This window comes from Syngnathus acus, chromosome 5 (genome assembly GCF_901709675.1).
Source record: "Syngnathus acus chromosome 5, fSynAcu1.2, whole genome shotgun sequence".
Lineage (NCBI taxonomy): Eukaryota > Metazoa > Chordata > Actinopteri > Syngnathiformes > Syngnathidae > Syngnathus > Syngnathus acus.
In genome coordinates, this window is record NC_051091.1 from 3,801,890 (window position 1) to 3,819,529 (window position 17,640).

Consider the following 17,640-nt stretch of genomic DNA (forward strand, 5'->3'; position numbering starts at 1 on the left):
ACTGAAATCAGGCAAGTCTTCCAAATCTTTCATTAAACCAATCTGGACTACTCCTTAATGCTCAATTGAAAAAAGCCCGTCTCTGGATAAAGGACTTGTGCACTTTGAGTGAATTTGAAACCTGAAGGCAAACGGCTGTGAAAAACCCCGGCGAGTTGGGAAAATTCCCCCACCGATCATCCAATTTGGCTGATAACAGTGCGTGGGGGAAAAAAGGAAGCAGGCACTAGGAGGAAAAAAACAACAACCTCTCTATGGAATCTTCCATCATGCTGCTTCTTTTTTTCATACGGCATCCCACTCCGATCCAGCGCATTAATCATAAGCAGACAAACAGCGTGTTGTGCCTGTTGTCACACTCATCCATACTTAGCCTATAGCGACTCTCAACATGAACTGATAAAGCGCTCCATTACTGCGACGCAATGTAGGACACTTTCCATCAATGGCAGCTTGAGAGCAAAGACTCCCGCTACAAAAAGGCACAGTAATGAAATAACACACTTTCCACGAAACAGTGTTTTTGGATTATTATTTTTGTGGCATTACTCAATTAGGAGGAGCCACATTTTTACACTGGTGAGGAAGATGCTCTCCAGCATGGCACGCACGTTATTAGCCCCTTCGCATCCCAACCTCATTCATTTGTGAATTTCACACCTCCAGCTAAAGTCATTATCAATATCATTATAATTATTGTAATAGTTACCAAATCGTGTCACTCCCAACTTTTAATTGCCCCGCCATTTATTTGCAATCAGAATGATTCCCTTGAACAGACAGACAATTTAATTTCCAAGTTGACACCCCAATTGGAATTATTTCATATAAACACAAGAGTAAAAGGTGCTAAATAAAATAAAATGATCCTGGCTGTCTTATTAGTATGGAAGCGAGGTAGGCAAATTGCCTCAGAATGAAGTCAGAGGCACTCTGAGGCTTCCAAAAACAAATCTGCCCTTCAACTGACACATTATCATTGTGTGAGAACTCCAAATAAACCACGCTTTGCCTCATTGCTTCTCAATTTGAAGGAGCAGTCACTTGAGTATAATGGTCAAGCCGGGCCAAAGAAATAAAATAATCAAGCATTCATTCAATCACACGCACAAGTGGTAAGTTTTCTCCTTAAAGATCCCGGAAGTGAAATAAATAGCCATCATTAGCGCTGTTTTAAAACTTATCGATTTTAAGCTAACAATATATTAAAATAATGTTTCCCGCAACAGTCATCATCCTCCCGAGACGGTACGTCCTCATTGTCATCAACAGATTGTTAGACATGCATTTTCTCAAAGGCTGACGTACGGGGTCGCCGGCCGTGTTCGGAATCCATCCATTGGCGCAATTTATGATCTTATTTTAATTGTATACACAAACATTGAGGTGATTTAGGTGACATGGTGGAAAGATGAAATCTGTTTCTATTAAAAGGGTTGCTCACCCCTGGAGCCTTCAGCCAGAAACACCTTTCAGTGACTGCTTTTAACAACACGGTTATTGTTTTATTGATCAGGATTTTATTACAGATTTGACACTCATGTTATGAGTTAATCGAACCACATATAATTTTTGACACATATTTTACAAGACTGCAATTAATTTAATAACTATTATTTTTCCCGCGTTAACGAGCTGTGCGGGAGAGTGCTCCATTCGTCTTGGCCCCGGTGTCACTCATGCACTCTGGTGCACTCGGACCCTGGGCCCGACCTTAATGGAAGTCGCGCAAATGGTCGATCCGGCGAGCGTCTGCGCTCGCTACGGAAGCGCCATCTTTTGTTCTTAGAAGTGATATCACTATTAAGGAAGCCATTCATAGCCATATAATTCCTCCTTTCCACACATAAACGCTCCAAGCTTATGGGGAAATTATACAAGTCAGCCATGGCTCCAAAGTCCTTTGAGGATGTGTCATTTTTCAGCCCATGTACGTTTAACCCGTGAGGGGGAGTCGGCGGGGGAAGAACCATTTTTGCTGCGTGACAAAGGATTAATACCGTTTCTTAAAACACAAATTATGCAACATTGGCTTTACACGTAGTAAATCAGGACAACACGGACGCCTGCCGATGGTTAGAGAGGGGCAGGGGGCCACGGAACATAACAACGTGTCAAGCCGAGATACAGCTCACACGGTATATGGAAGGCCTCGATGGTCAATAGCCTCAATCGGCGTCACCTCTCATCTCTAAGAGGTGCACATCTGCTGAGCGCTGCACTATTTATCCATCAGAAGAATTATTAATTAATTGCTCAGCCCATCCTGTATAATTGAGGACGGATCTGGAACGCCATTAGCCGCGATAATAAAGAGAGCGCTAGCTCCCGCCCACCTGGGCACACGGGGAAAACCTCCTCTTTGTGGCCTTGTCAGCAAATGTATTCTTTTGCGCTGAGCAGTAGTTAACAACGTATAGGTTTGTCAAACCAATTTTAATCTCTTGAAATCTTCATAGCAATTATCTTTTTGTATAATCGCTTTCAAGACCTTGGGGGAAGTGGGGGGGGGTCTACTGGGGGTCCGGTAACATCTTTAAAATAATTGTTCAGATAGTAATTTGAAGTTTTATGGAAATTGCTTAATAATCAGATCTCAGAGTTAATATTTGGCAAAGGAACTAAGTTGTCGATGGAAAAGACTTCATGAGGTTTTATGTAAGTGAGGACCATGTCAAAGTAAAACTACATTATAGGAAACCGGGGGAAAAAAAAAACACCTGATAGAAAAACTTCACAGGTTGTGTCGGGAGATCACATAGATAACTTCAACTGGAAACCGCGTTAATTCTCCAAATTAAGACTCCATCAAATGAAGCAAAAAAAAAGAAGGATAATCACGGCGAATATGATCGTGAAGCGCTAACATCTGTTGTAGACCTTACAGGGTTGTTGACTTTGAGCTTTTGAAAGCTATCCAACTCAAAGGGTGGGCGCATGGATTTTAAGTTTGTCCCAATTACCCTTGTAATGAGATGTATCTGAGCCCGTAGTAATGACAGTAATGAGCAAGATAAAAAGACAATGTGGAAAAACAGAGCAAGCATATCAATGACTCGCCGTTCTGTGCCAAACGTCGCTTTCGCTCTGATGAATGTTGGGGACAAAAGAAGAAGAAGCAGGAGATCCGTGATCGCCAACAGCAAGGACAAAAAAAAAAATAATACAGGTTGAACCCCCGTGACTGCTAAAGTCTATATGAATCACCGGCGTTATTATCACTCTGACACAGCGAGAAGCTTTGCTTTATGAATGCTACTTAGGGAACATTTTGTAACCCGCACCAACGAAAGCCAATCATCATCTGTCTTGGCCAATAACAACAAGACGATGCTTTACGGGAGATGCCTCGGTGTCGTATCATCATTACACTAATAGCAAAAGCCCCTGCAGGCAAGTCTTCGCATCACCTAATTAGTCACCCTAAAACACTATTGGTGAGTAAGGGCCCCATGATCAATTCAAACAATTTAGTCTTTGGAGCAAGGCTTCAGCCAGCACTGGCATTGATTATCCCAATAAGCAAAATGGTCTGTAATAATGGACATTTCTCATTGAATCAGGAAGGCTGCACAGGGAGCCTATTTTATTCCTCAATTGATTTTTAAATAAGTACTGTAAATTAAATACTTTCATTTCCTACTCATTTATGGTTTCGTAGTCATTTATTCGTCAACAAATTCTCTCAGAGAGCTGAATTTTCTGTAAAGACATTTGGATGTCGATTTCTATCTGATAGACATAATAAAAGCTGAGAAATCAGAGCAATACAGTCCAAATGTTAATAGAAAAAAAATCTATTTCATCTTTTAGTGGGTTGAATAACTTCAGGGCCTTTAAGAACACCCTGTGGATCTTCAAGAGGTCCCATGTGGCGTTGTTGCCTTAGGAAAGTGACTTTCCAGGTCCCAGCTGGTTTAAGTCATATAGCACGGAATCCAATTTCCCCCTCCCCAGACTTCCTAGATTTTCATTCTCTGTAAAGGTGTCAATTTATTACATCAAAAAAATTGTGACAGATAGACCTCTCTGGGTCACAATTGACCCACTTGTGGATTTAAGAATTTTATGTCTAACATTTCATATTAGTCCCATGAATCTATGTGCAGGGGGGGGCGGGGTGACATCTGCTTATCTGAGAAGCTTTAAATATTTGAAAAAGGGGAGAGTCAGAGTGACATCAAGTGTCATCCTTGCCTTTGTCTCGGCCAGGCTCAAGGTGACATGGGAGTGTGCGCTCATTACCACAGCTAACGATGACACCGAGTCTCTGTGGAGCTAATTAAAGGGCAGAAGGGGTCTCTGCACCGCCAGCACGATCAGCAAACTAACATTTAACTAAGAAAGGCGGGGGGGAAAAAAAACTTCTAGAGACTGTGAAACACACACTTTTTTTCAAAATACCCAAGAACAAAAAAGTAATTTGAATATATTGGAAATGTGAAACTCTTATTTAACTTAAGCTGGCTAATTGTTTATCTCTCTTTGCTTAAACAAATCAGACAGTAAGAAGGATCAGAGGCAGAGCCGGTAAATAATAGAAGACCTGTACAGTAAGTGCAGGAAAAAAAGTGCAGTCACTTCGATGTAGTGGAATTTCACCTTGATCTTGAGCTGTCACCTTTCTTCACATTAAGGAGAGCGTTAACGTGCAGAGCGTCCGCAGTTATGACTCCCCAACAGACGTGGGGCCACAAAGCTCATCTCACTCAAAGTAAATCCTAACTAAGTTACCGCTGAAGCGCCGTGACAATATGACTGACACTGACCAATGAAAGAAAAAGCACAACATGTCAGAAGAGTGAGAATATTAAAGAACACCGCAGCGCAGTGTGAATTTTTCATCTCCATCGGAACAAGACTGCTTTGAAAGACGACGAGCGAGACATTAAAAAGTGTCCGTGACAGTTCTCCTCAGGAATCGAATGCAACATAGTGCGATCCCAGCAGACAAATACTCTCACATCTTAATTTTTCAATTAGCATGGCTCTTGTTCTCTAAACATATGCACACTCAGCGGGACATCTATTAAAATGCAACTCTAGCGTTGAGCCTAATTAGAGTAAATTGGACGGCTTGTATGTGCAGAAATTGGAATGCGGCTCCCTACCCATGTTTCCCCGCTTGTTTTACTCCCGTAATAAACAAACTGCCACTTGCTGCTTCGTGCATAGTATGTTCAGCAGCTTGAAAAGTGTGAGCAGAATGTCTGCTTTTATTTGTATATTTCCAAAATCTATGACCTGATGGTTTATATTTTAGCCAGCAGTTGACAATTAGCCTAGAAAAGTACCGGATTCCGAACGTGTATACATCGTGCATCGTGACCACGGTAGATTTTATGGCCTTTCAACGTTTGATACTCAGCATTTGGCCTTTGGCATCATTATCACTTCATGGCGGGAACTACTCAAGGTAATAAAATGTTGCTGACTTTGTCTCTGTAATGTTTTGATCGGAGTGGCTGTTTTGCCAACGTCATTGGAACGCTGAAGAAGCTAACAGCAGGCAACGGGCCAAATGGACCCCGTGCATGAGTGTGAAGGGTAGTTTGTCCTGGACGTTCTTTGCTTGGCTGAGCTTTACAGTTGCCGCTACTCTGTGAGGAACTTGTCCTAATTTTGCTTAACGCATAAAGACACAAAGCTGTGGTGCGAAGCCTTGTTTAGCGGTCGGCTTTAGTTGGATTGAGTTTCGTATAAGTGTTTTGTTTTATTAGTTGGTGATGCAACAAACTGGAAGTAGATGAAATGAGTCTAAGAGGCGTTGTAAAAGATTAAAAAAGAAGAATCCGTGCTGGGGAGAAGAGAAGCTATGAAATAATAGTAGCCGTGATGCAGACAAATGAAAAATATTTTATATTGGAGGAGCCTTCTTGATTGTTTGCTAGCCAAACATAAAAGGACACTCTCGATGTGTCTGTGCTCATGGTCAGTTTCAGTTGATGATCTCATGCTCGATGGCACCCGCAGGACTAACAATTTGCCAAAGGCTGCTGGGAAGAGAGAAACAGAATCACTTGAAATTGCTTCTCCCTTAATTGATTGTTACGTCTCCAAATGGCTTGCTTGGCTTACAGGATAGGAATGCAGTTTCCTACATTTTGCTTCTAAAAAGAAAACCAGATTTGAAAGGAGACATCCATCTATCCATCCTTCGTACCTTACGCCGCCGGCTACACATCCCGATTGAAAGCGGCTCAAACAGTTGAATCTACTTGTGAAGTCCTTTTCATTGTTTTGATACCAGCCTAGTTGTGACAAATGTACTTGAGCTCCGAATGAGCGACTGAAGTGATCTTGAATCGTCTCGGCCCAAATCACTCCGAGCTATGGCAGCGGTGTCATCACCAAACAAGCGGCCCTTGATGCCAGCGAATAACAAGAAACATACCAACAAGCGCTCAGGCGTTGACGTGAGCGTCTTTCTGAAGTATGAGGGGAAAAAAAATCTTGAAGCCTTTCCCCTGATGAGCGCCTATTTGAGCTCAAGTGCCACTGGAAACACGGGAGCCTGTTGGATATGTCATTTGTAGGACCCTCGTCCTTGTCGCTCCCCTCAACCCCTCTTCTCAAAGACGGTTCTCTCGAGTGGCAGATCACTGTTTGGATCACTTGAGTCTGAAATATGTCCCGGTCACATAATGGGAAATGAACACTGGAGCGTGGCAGCCATGTCACCATGTGACTGTACACATGACAACATTGTTTCCCCGCAGAGGTCAGTGTGAATGTGAGAGCAAACAACACAAACTTACTAAATTATTTTCAATGACCAAACATTTGTTTTCTGCCATTAGATATCGAGATCAAGAGTGTGCTCAATCGAATAACAAACGGTGTCAAGTTGGCAGAAGCACCACAATCTCTTCTTGCGGCAATGATTGGCATTCCCGTTATACTAGAAATCAAATTACAAATCTAAATAGAAAAGCCACTGTGAGATATTTGACCGAAATAATGATGAAGTAGAAATAAAAAAAGAATGAAATCCCAACATTGCTTTTGAATTGAGCTTCAGTGGAACTAATTTCAAAAACAACAAATCCAGTAAAGAGTATTTTCATTTTGGTATTGCATGGATTGCAGGGCAAACAATTTTCTTTGCCATTTTATATTTGGAGAAAATTAGTCCTCTGGTATGAATTGAGCTCTAAACTGTGACCATGATTGACCCCCGGAAAGCTGAAATATAGATAAAGCACATGCTGTTCAAATTGTGTTGCGGGTTACATCTACAGGGAGCACTGCTTGGGAGCAATTTTCTCATTACCTGGTGCGGCACAATTACAAAGCTGAGCGCTCTAGCTGCTACTGCTCCATAAAACCTATGGGAGGTCCTTTGTGGTTTTACGAACATAAAGTGTGTCTGCATAAACAGATGCCCGCGTTAAAGCAAAAACATCTGCACATCTTAAATTCACAGAGTCCCTTTCAAATTACCTGATGGCTTTGGGACCAACACAAGCTGTAGAATGCAAATGTTTTCTCATAACATCCCAATGTCCTGTCCTTTACCAACGGGGTTCAAACATTGTTCCATCCCAGCTGAGCGGATATGGACAAGGTCAGGTGGTTTGTCGCAACACATTCAAAACAGAATTCAAAACGTTTGTGCACAAGGTCAAGAAGACTGAAAAAAGATGAACATTAGCGCCGGTTGCAAGCCTCCCTAGTGTTGTCTTTAGTCGAGTGATGTTATCTCACGCTGCTTGGCCTTGTTTACATGTATCTCAGCCCGCTAATCGGACGTGAAGCTTTCTCAAAATTCAGGCCTTGATCGCTTCATTAGTGTGAGAGACTGCGCTTCCTCCAACAAACACACACCACTAATACAACCTCCCTTTAGACGTCGCGCTCCAACTTAGAACGGTCTCCCGGGGAAGCAGCCCCATTAAATATTAATGCCATGTGTTTAGAGGGATTTTTTTTCTTTTTTTGTAAGTTTCTTGTGTAGTGGTGTTATTCATGATTAAATCCATGTGGAAAATAGGATCCCAAAGTATTGCGGCGTTTTGTGCCCACGGAATGATATTTTCCGCATACATGATGGCGTGCAGTGGTGGGCTCGTCAATACAGCCCAGCTGAGTCACCTGAAAAGGTGTCAACGTTAAAGAATGAAAATTAAATATCATTACAAATATGTAAAAATACATATGTTTCTCTTTTTAGATGAGCATGATAAGTATCGTATTTTCCGCACTATGAGGCGCACCTAAAATCCTCCAATTTTCTCAAAAGCCTTATAATCCGGTGTGCCTTATATATGGACCAATATGGATTCGTGGATGAGGACTAATTTATTAAAGTAAGCTTTACGTGTTTACTTTGTGTGTTGCGTGATATTAACGTTTGAGCAACGTTGAGTTATTGATATATTGTTATTGTTTTCACCATTTCGAGTGTTACTATATTGTGATTGCATTAACGTTTGAGCAACATTGAGTTATTTATTCTTTGCACCTTATAATCCGGTGCGCCTTATATATGGACAAAGTTTTAAAATGGGCCATTCATTGAAGGTGCGCCTTATAATCAGGTGCGCCTTATAGTGCGGAAAATACGGTAGTATACGCTTATCGAAGAGTCAAATTATTTCATGTCTAGTGTATCAAACGATGACATAGGTATATATTTAACGTATCTGCTTGATTAAATCTAAAATGGTGTCTTTTTTTTATGTAATTCCTATTGTCCTAGTTTATATACCAATTTTACAACTACCCCTCAAATGGACGTGACCTCACTCTCATATTAGGCTGTGATGTGCGCAAGCATCTTCTTCAATTAGGTCAGGGGCGGTGACAGCACATTGGAAGAACAACATCCTCTAGGAATTGTGTCTGACACAACTGACTCTCTTGAATCTATATTTGGGCCAAACGCGCCGATGTGTGTCACCCAAGACTACCCACTCGTGCCCATAGGCAGAGATTGTCAAGGCACAAAGGGAACTCCCAGCAGGCAGTGTAAAAACCAGGCCTTGGGCATTTTTTTTTTTTTTCCAAGATACCTTTCAATCACTAATGATTCCCTGCTGAAATGACAGGTGATTTGACTCAGCCTACATATGAGCTCAATTTAACAATTAAGAGCAGAGGAGGGTTGGAAAGTCCCGTCAAAGGCACTCGCACAATGCCTGGAGGGGTGGGAGGGGTTCTGGAGGGAGTAGCAGGGTTAAAGTTTTCATCATTTACCAAGACGAGACTCTTCTGTCTTGTGATATGTTTGCAAAAAAAGAATTTTTAAAAGTAAAATTGTCATTTTGGCATGATTGTACCACATCGTAACGTTCGTTTGTTTGCAAACTGATGAGACAACTAGGAAGACTTGGACAAGACACGAACGGCTGAGCGAATTGATTAGAAGATACAACAACAACAAATGTGCAGGGCAAAACAGGAACCACCAAAAAAAAAAACAGGACAACATGAGACAAAACCAAATACGAAAAAACTGATGATGACTTGATGGAGAAGGTTGCACTCATGATTTTCTTTGTCTTTTCATTTGATTGATAATTAAACCATGCAAAAAAAGTATGAATTTGAGAAGAGGGCCCATACTTTTTCCACTATGTGCTTTCTGAAGATTTCGATTTTTTACCTCCACTGAAAATATGCTTGATATACTCCTTATATGCTTCATAGTGACAAAGATATTTCAAAATGTAATTTTCCTCTACATTTGTAAATAAAATCTTTGATTGCGCAATTCGTATTGTTGGTAAGCTGGCATAAGGACAAGAGGGGGAAAGGAGAAGGGAGTGGCTGAGACGTGGCGAGGAGGGGACAAGAGGGTGGCAAAGGCATGATGGAGTGTATCAAGCTGTGACCCTCCCACTGCTCATTTACCCTCGCCCCCCGCTGCATAGAGGAAATTAAAGAGCTGCGTACAGGAGAAGAGAAGAGGAGGGCGGTGATTTAGAGGCTTTCACAAGGGGGATGGGGACCCGGCACATTCCAGTTAATTACTGAATAATGAGGAACAATTTATTGTGTTCTAGTTAGGGACATGGAAATGCTTTGGATGGCGCCTATAGCGTACAACAGACACTTCTGACATTTGATGCGTTGCTTTTCACAGTCGTCACAAATTCTCTTTGAAATTATCTTCGCACTTTATTTCTGTATCGTCCTTTTTCATGGCCCATCTCTCTCAATTGCCTTCACACGTTTATTTTTCTATTCGCCGATCAGGTAGAAATAATGCTGAGCGGAGTCAAATAGGTTTCTCCCCAGGTTATAATGCACATTGCTCACTTTTATTTTTGCTTAGTCACTCTGTCTGTCCGTACTGCAATATCATCTTCCCAAAGGCTGAAATTGAATTTTATTGTCAGTGTAAAATACCTTTTCTGCCATGGCTTCATCTATTAAAAGCTGAACACGCTTAATTTAAATGACCAAAAATCAAATCCAAGTTTTACCACTCCTCTCTTGTTAATAACGTGTCACACTTGTCTGAGTGAAATGTGCCGTCTCTTCGACGCGTTCAATATGAAACCTGAGCAGAGAACAAAGGAGCTGTCAACAAAAATCATTCATTGACTTTCTGTCATGAATGCATCAGTTGGCGCAGAGGTGTCAAATGTTATCGCTACTGTAAGAAAGACAGCAGTCTTCGCAAATAAATACTATAGTTATAGAAAAAATGACAGCTATTTTGGATGGAGCATATTTTGCTGCAAAAGGATTTTTCCGTCTTGCTACTGTAAGTGTCCTGTGACCTCCAGAATATGACTTTAACTTTGGTTCTACACATTAACAGCAAGACAATCAGTGGATCACAAATCACGCACAAGCTACAGCAGGAGCGTCACACGCTGCGTCTCTCGTGACATTGACGGAGAAAAGCGAGAAGGTTCTCGCTGAGTGCCCGAGCATGCCGTGTTGCCCAAATAGCTCCTTTCCCCTTTTAAAGCCTTCGCAAGGTTCCCGCTCGACGGATGAGTGCTACTTGAATGTTAATGAGAGCTCCTTTGGACACGCATAAATTAAATGATTAGATGTCTGCAATCATGCAAGGTCCTTAGGTGTCCCCTATTTATGGCATTGCAAATGTAGCTGCTTTTATTTACGATGTCTGCCCAGCAGGGCTGTGCCACCTGAGCAGCCCAGCCAGCGCCATGAGAAGACGAGTGCTTTAATGACCCGCAAATGAACCATCCCCGACAGAACGGGAAAGCAAAGAGCCCTTTGCCAATTTAGTCAACAAAAAAGAAGAAATGGTTACCGTCCACTGAAAAGCTCGCATTGTCGACGATTGTAATATAATATCTGCACGCCTTTCGTCCTAGGATATGCTATCGGAAAAGAGAATTCTTTATTTTCTTTGCACTGACCGGTTGCAAATACAATAAAAAAATCTGTATGCTGGACATCCAATCAAAATGGGTATGCACGAATCCAAACACATTAGGTTTATATGTTTGAGCGATGAATAAATACGTATTTAGTCAAAATTTGAATTATTAATAGCAACAAAGAAAGCTAGGAGAATATATAAAAATATAATTGTATTTCCCTCCAATTCACGTTATTTACCACATCATCTTTGCATCCTTCTGATTGTCAGTTTCTGCTCGTATCAACAGCTATTTTCCGCCGCATGATTGCATTAATTATAGCCTAATTCTTGTCTCTTGGCTCCACTAGTCTTTTCCCTACAGAAAACTATAACGAATGGTTCATACTAGAACCCACTTGGCGCTCCATTAATCAACAAATGAAATGAAATCGCCACGGCTTCGTGTGACACTTGCCCAGCTATACTCCGACTGAATTCTTTTTCAGTCTTTGCTATTTCCAAATACTTGAATCAGTCGATAGAAGCTTTTCGTAAAGGACGGTCACTGACTGATTCTTTTGACTCAGTCGAGCACATTTTAAGGGTCCCCGAGAAGACCCTTGGGTGTTGCAACAATGAGAAGCACCCAACAGTCTAGGTGGGCTTTTTGTGTGTGTGTGTGTTTTTTTTTTAGACAGAGGACACTTCTCTTCAAATGGTATATTTTTCTCACCCATCTATTTATTAAGGTAATGAATTTCTGACTCCAGTGCCAGTTCCACTGAACCTTCTCGGCAGCATAATTCTCTATAACATTTGCTCATTGCCGCCGGGGAACATTATATGAAGGCAGGCCTTATAATACCATCAATATGCCCAAGATGACAATCGGACGTCTCATAGATATTAATGGGAGTGCAAATTAAATCAAAGTTGGATTGCGGCATTCGGGGCTATGATCAATGCCTTTTGCACAGCCAGATTTAATATGGGCTTTGTAATTTGAGTATCCAAACAAAATGTGCATCTTAATGGGGAAGATGAAAGTAATCCCACATGGGGCGAGAATAATACATTAGCTGCATTGTAATTTGAGAACTCAGAGTGCAATGTTTCACTTGCTTGCTATTAATGTTGAATAAAAGCCTGACTGATGCAGGATGTGAAAGTCTGAATTGTTTTTCGACACCTCCCGAGATGTCACTGGAGGCCTCTTCGGATAACAAAATGAATTTTAAATTTTAAAAATACGTTTAGTAAATGCATTAGTATCAAATTTGGGTTGGAGTATGGCTAATCCATTTCTGCCAGAAGCAAGGACATGTCTGTTATTGCGCTCAAAACAAATTATTTTGAAAGAACAACACGGCAGGTGTGTCGGGTACAAAATATCTCATTTGAATATAGAAAAACACTGTTGTAAGGACAACACGCTACAAATGAACACAAGAAAATTTCCTGTCCTTCTGGTCCCCTGTAAGGTTTCATGTGGACTCGTGCAACTGCAGTTGCTGCCTTTCTCCACACTGCCCCTCAGTGCTGAAAGGGTGTCACGACCCACAACTGACACGCCGCTTTGACTAAACAGAATCCGCCAAACATTGAGGACAGAAATTGAAGAAAAGTTTGATCATAAAATGCATGTGACGATAAGAATCACAATCCTTTCTGCTGTGTGAATGCTCATGGAGATAAATAGCAAAAAAAAAGCAGAGGAGATGATCAGATCTCACTCCATATCTTAATGGGATCCTCTCACGCTCCATTCCCATTAATGGCCAATCCCCCAATTATGTAAATCAGACAACGGTCACTACCAGAGCCAAGTTGAAGTTGCTCACATAAACAGCAACAGTGTCACATTGCACCGAGCGCTAATTGGTCACTACTTTTCATATAATTGCGGCAGATGAGGTCACGTCTTCATCTAACCTCTCTGAAGTATTGTTTTTCAGCACACAAACAGTTAATGGAACAATTAACATGGCTGTCACAAGCACCACTTGTGCTGTGGCCATTTGGTATTGGCATGGATGGAGAGAGGCGCACCGGCATGGCGGATGTGTCACTCTTGAGTTTTCGACCGGTGGTACCAGTCCGTGTGGTATTTTAACGCAAAGTAGCAATCAGATCTGTGACCCCGAGGAGAAGTAGAACGGCAAAGTTGTCCATGGTACCTCAACCCCGCATGATTGTGCCACCCTCTATGACTAAGTTATGCCCTGCTATGGCGTTGGAGCCATCACAAGTCAAGTCGAGCGCTGGCGCTTGCAGGTTCTGTCACTTGAGCAGCAGGAATATCTGACAGCCAGCGCCGCACCAACGGCCTCAGACTCGCCGAGTGGATGAGAGAGCTGTCAATAATTCCCCTGAAAGAAGCGATGTGAGCGAGGGGGGAAAAAAAGCGTGATGAAATAAGAAGGCATCATATAGTTCAGACCAACCATGACAGGAGTGTTTCAGAGCCGCCACTTTGAAAGGCACAAATAAAAATCAGTGAGCCACATTTTCAGTGCAGGTTTGAATTGCTGCCATCAACTTTTTTTTGCTTGAAATTGTTTCAGTTTTAACTGGGATTTTTAAAAATTCCTGAGCTCTGAAGATGATAAGCTTGAAAGAATACATATATTTAGCCATGAATGTTAAATGGTCTTCAAAAACTTGCCCTTAAAACAAATATCAGATCTTGATGAAGGTCAAATAAAATATTGCTTAATAATCATAAATAAATGAGAGACGGCATTTGTCATGGTGATTCGAGTCTCGAGGCCTAAACATTGTTCAACGTAAAGCCAACATTTGGCTAAATGACTTCCAATGAGCTCATGACACCTTGGTTAACATATTCCACCTCAATTATATTTCTCTTCAGCTCTGCTCTTATCTGGAACCTTTCCTGGCAATCAGAGGTACTGTTTTCCCTCAGCCAATTTTCGAGATAATGCAGCTTATCTCGCGCTGCGGCTAAAGTTGCCAATGGAATGAAGCTCCAGTCAACCTCATCAGCGCTAATTGTGTCCCCGTTAATGCATATTTACAGAATGTCACTTGAAAGAAATCAGCTGTCCACGCTGTCCGCCGAGACGCCCGCTGAGAGCGGCAAATCAAAATGAGCCAATAAGGTGCCGATAAATAAAGCGGAGTGGCAGTTTTGCAATGTGACTTGGCCTGGGTGGATGTTGCTCAATGATAGAGGGGGCAAAGGAATGCCACAATTAACAATGCACACACACGCACACACAAACTATTGTCGCAGCGACACTTGCAAGGTTGCAAATTGGACTCCCTAATTGAAAAGAACAATTAGAGCAAATGTTTGGTTGATTCATCCCTCAAGATGTCATCCAATTAAGCACTGTTACATTATTTGATGACTTGAATCGTCGTGCTCAAATGAGCCCGGGCCCTTGTGAACGCAAACACACTAATCTTCATCTTCTTGTTGTAACAGTCAACTAATGTGTTTTGGCACAAATGTATACAAATGTGACGGAGGGGGAGGCAGCACTAAGGCTGAAACACGAGGAGGCGGCCAATAGCAAAACAGCTGAGTAATTGAACTGGAACGAGAAGCACCAGTGACGGATATTGTCGTCAACACCTTTTTTTTTGTTTAAATGGGCGGAGAAAATTTTTGATTTGATCATCAAGCTGAAAATAACTTTGTCTAGCAGATGTTAGCATTGTGTCTCTTTTAGGTTTAATATAAAAACGTAGGAAACGGCAGTCTCTTATTTTGTTTCCAGGTTATATTACTTAGACCAGGGGTGTGTCAAACTCATTTTTTTCGCGGTCCGCATTGTAGTCATAGCTTCTTTCGGAGGGCCATTATGACTGTCGCCCCAAATAAATGTATGAGCACCTCATATTATATACAGTAAAAGCTACAAAACAAACTGACAAATAACTTGTTTTTAAAATCAGACTAGTAAAAACACCTCATATTATATGCAGTAAAAGCTACAAAACAAATTGACAAATAACTGGTCAAATGTTTAAAAATATATATATATTATTAAAAGTGAAGACAATGTGCAATTCTAGTAATGACACGAATTTGATGCACAATTTGTCTTTGCGGGCCACATAAAATGATGTGGCGGGCCGTATCTGGCCCCCGGGCCTTGAGTTTGACACCTGTGACTTAGACGCATAGATAATATCATATAACATGAACTGCTTGTCGAGTCCAGTTGGAGTCCAGCTCCGTGCTCAGCACCAAAATGAGAGAGTCATTTATTTGCTTTGACCATCACAGATGCTGCACACCGCATGAGATGCCGGGACAGGGGTTCATTTTGGACCGCTTTATTAATCATCGCCTAGAAAGCTCCAAGTTACAACCAACTTTAGTAGTTAACCCCGTCACCCGTCGATTTGACTGCCAAGTGACTTTGGTGCGCGACTGCCATGATAAATACCGGCCAAGTGGGCAGAGGCCTGAGGACGCATCCTCCCATACTTGCAGAAAATAACTGAGATGTAAAATCGTATCTGAGCGTGAGAGGCGGGCAAATCTGCAAGATAGCCCAGGAAGGCCCGGTTGGGCTCCGCTGGATCAAGATTGGACCTCAGAGGAGCGGAGCCCAGGGTTTACACGCAGATTGAAGGTGAAATCTGACTTATCAGGACAGGAAATGCAGCTCAGAAAGGCCTAACAGCGCTAATCCTCACTCAAGACCTGATGATACAACCTCAAAATACCATTGAGAAAAAGCCTTCATCCTTTAAATAAACCTGCATTGATGTTTTTGCTGCCTTAAAGAGCGGTAATCCTCAGAGGAGCCAGAAAGAGAGCATTCTCTAAAGCTCTCCTCACCCATTTCAAGTGAGAGAAAACACTTCACGAGCCGTGGAAATGGTTTTGGAGGAGATAAGCCCTTCAAATGATGCATATACCTTTGCTTGCAATGCTTCTGCTGTTGAAATCTCTGGTAACATCCCGCAACGTTCTGCAGATGTGGGATAGTGCCACTAATCATCATTGAAGTTCATCTACAGCCACGTCATCCTGGATCTTTCTTACCTTGGTGTCCTTTTAAGATTCTGGCCTTCATTCAGGAGGAAAAAAAAAAAAAAAGCTCGATAGTGTAGAGGACACACACACACACACACACTATTTTAGCAGATGGACAAAAAGCTGTCATTGTGCATTTTAATTGGGCATTTATGCCTGCATTTTGGGCATCCACTTGGCTGGAACAGGCCCCATCTGATTATACATTATGACAATATTAAAACAGATGTCCAGACCAATAAAGTAAATTCCTGAAGGACTGTGCGTAATGTGAGTAATTGATCATTTTTTTTCCCCCCCGTGCTGGCCTCTATTACCAGCATGCTCCTGTTAAACAGATTGCCCCTGTAGTCAGGAGTGGGGCCCATATGGCACAGCAGTTTACTGGCAATTTGACTAAACTGCTGATGAAGTGTTGCTGTTCCTCTGGAGGAAACCTGTTGGAGGAGGAACATTTTACACTCAGCTGGCTTTTAACAGCTCCGAGTGAAATCCCAAAAATGTCTTCCGCCGTTCAAACAAGGCTGCTGGCACAGGCCGGGCTTTTGCCGTCGCGCAGGAAGCCTCCCTTCCCAAGTCGGACCTCGGGTTGGCTTCCACATCCTCCAGACAGCTCAGCAGAGCGGGGATGTTTATTATGATGCAAACTTGCCTTGGCGAGATGCAATCGCAACACACAACCAGCAGACCTGGACGTGCATAGAGCGTTTAAATGAGATAGGAGAAAAGCTGGCTTATCCCTTTTAATGTTTTGTAATCAACAGCAAGACTAAGGGACACATTTTTCTCAGCGAGATAACTGTAGTCATCTACACTGATGCTAAAAATATACTTTGCAAAAAAAAAAAAAACGGATTTAACTTTGTCCTCCTCCTCCCTCGCCTCCTGTCCTGACACTTCACGCCAAATGGAAGGATTAAAAGGAGACGTGGCCCCGCTCCAGAGGGATGTTGGGGGAATGGAATCATCACTCAGCTATTAGACCCGCCATGGAAGGCAGTGTTGATAATCTGTCCGTATCCTTGGTTCAACATCACTCTGCCTGCTGCCTAAGGCGGAGGGATTCAAGGCATTTAACACGTTGTTATTGTAGTAATACACTTGACAGACTTACGACACTAAATATTTGTAAATACGAAGCAAGTAAAACTGATGAAATCCTTGTCATTACAGCTCAGTCTTGTGAAATAGAAAACAACATAGCTGCGCTCCCTTTTATATTTTTTTTCTCAGTAAATGTTGGCGAGTTTAAATAAATAAATACATAAATAAATAAATAATTTTCCTTACTCATTTTGTCTAGCTTTTCAGATCCATCCTCTCATTTCTTGAA

At 41.9% G+C, this 17,640-nt stretch overlaps 1 long non-coding RNA gene across 1 annotated transcript in view; it reads left to right on the plus strand.

The window, feature by feature from the left end:
- Positions 1 to 17,640, plus strand: part of LOC119123348 — a 33,543-nt gene that overhangs the window by 14,731 nt on the left and 1,172 nt on the right. The gene's annotated exons all lie outside the window — the stretch shown is intronic.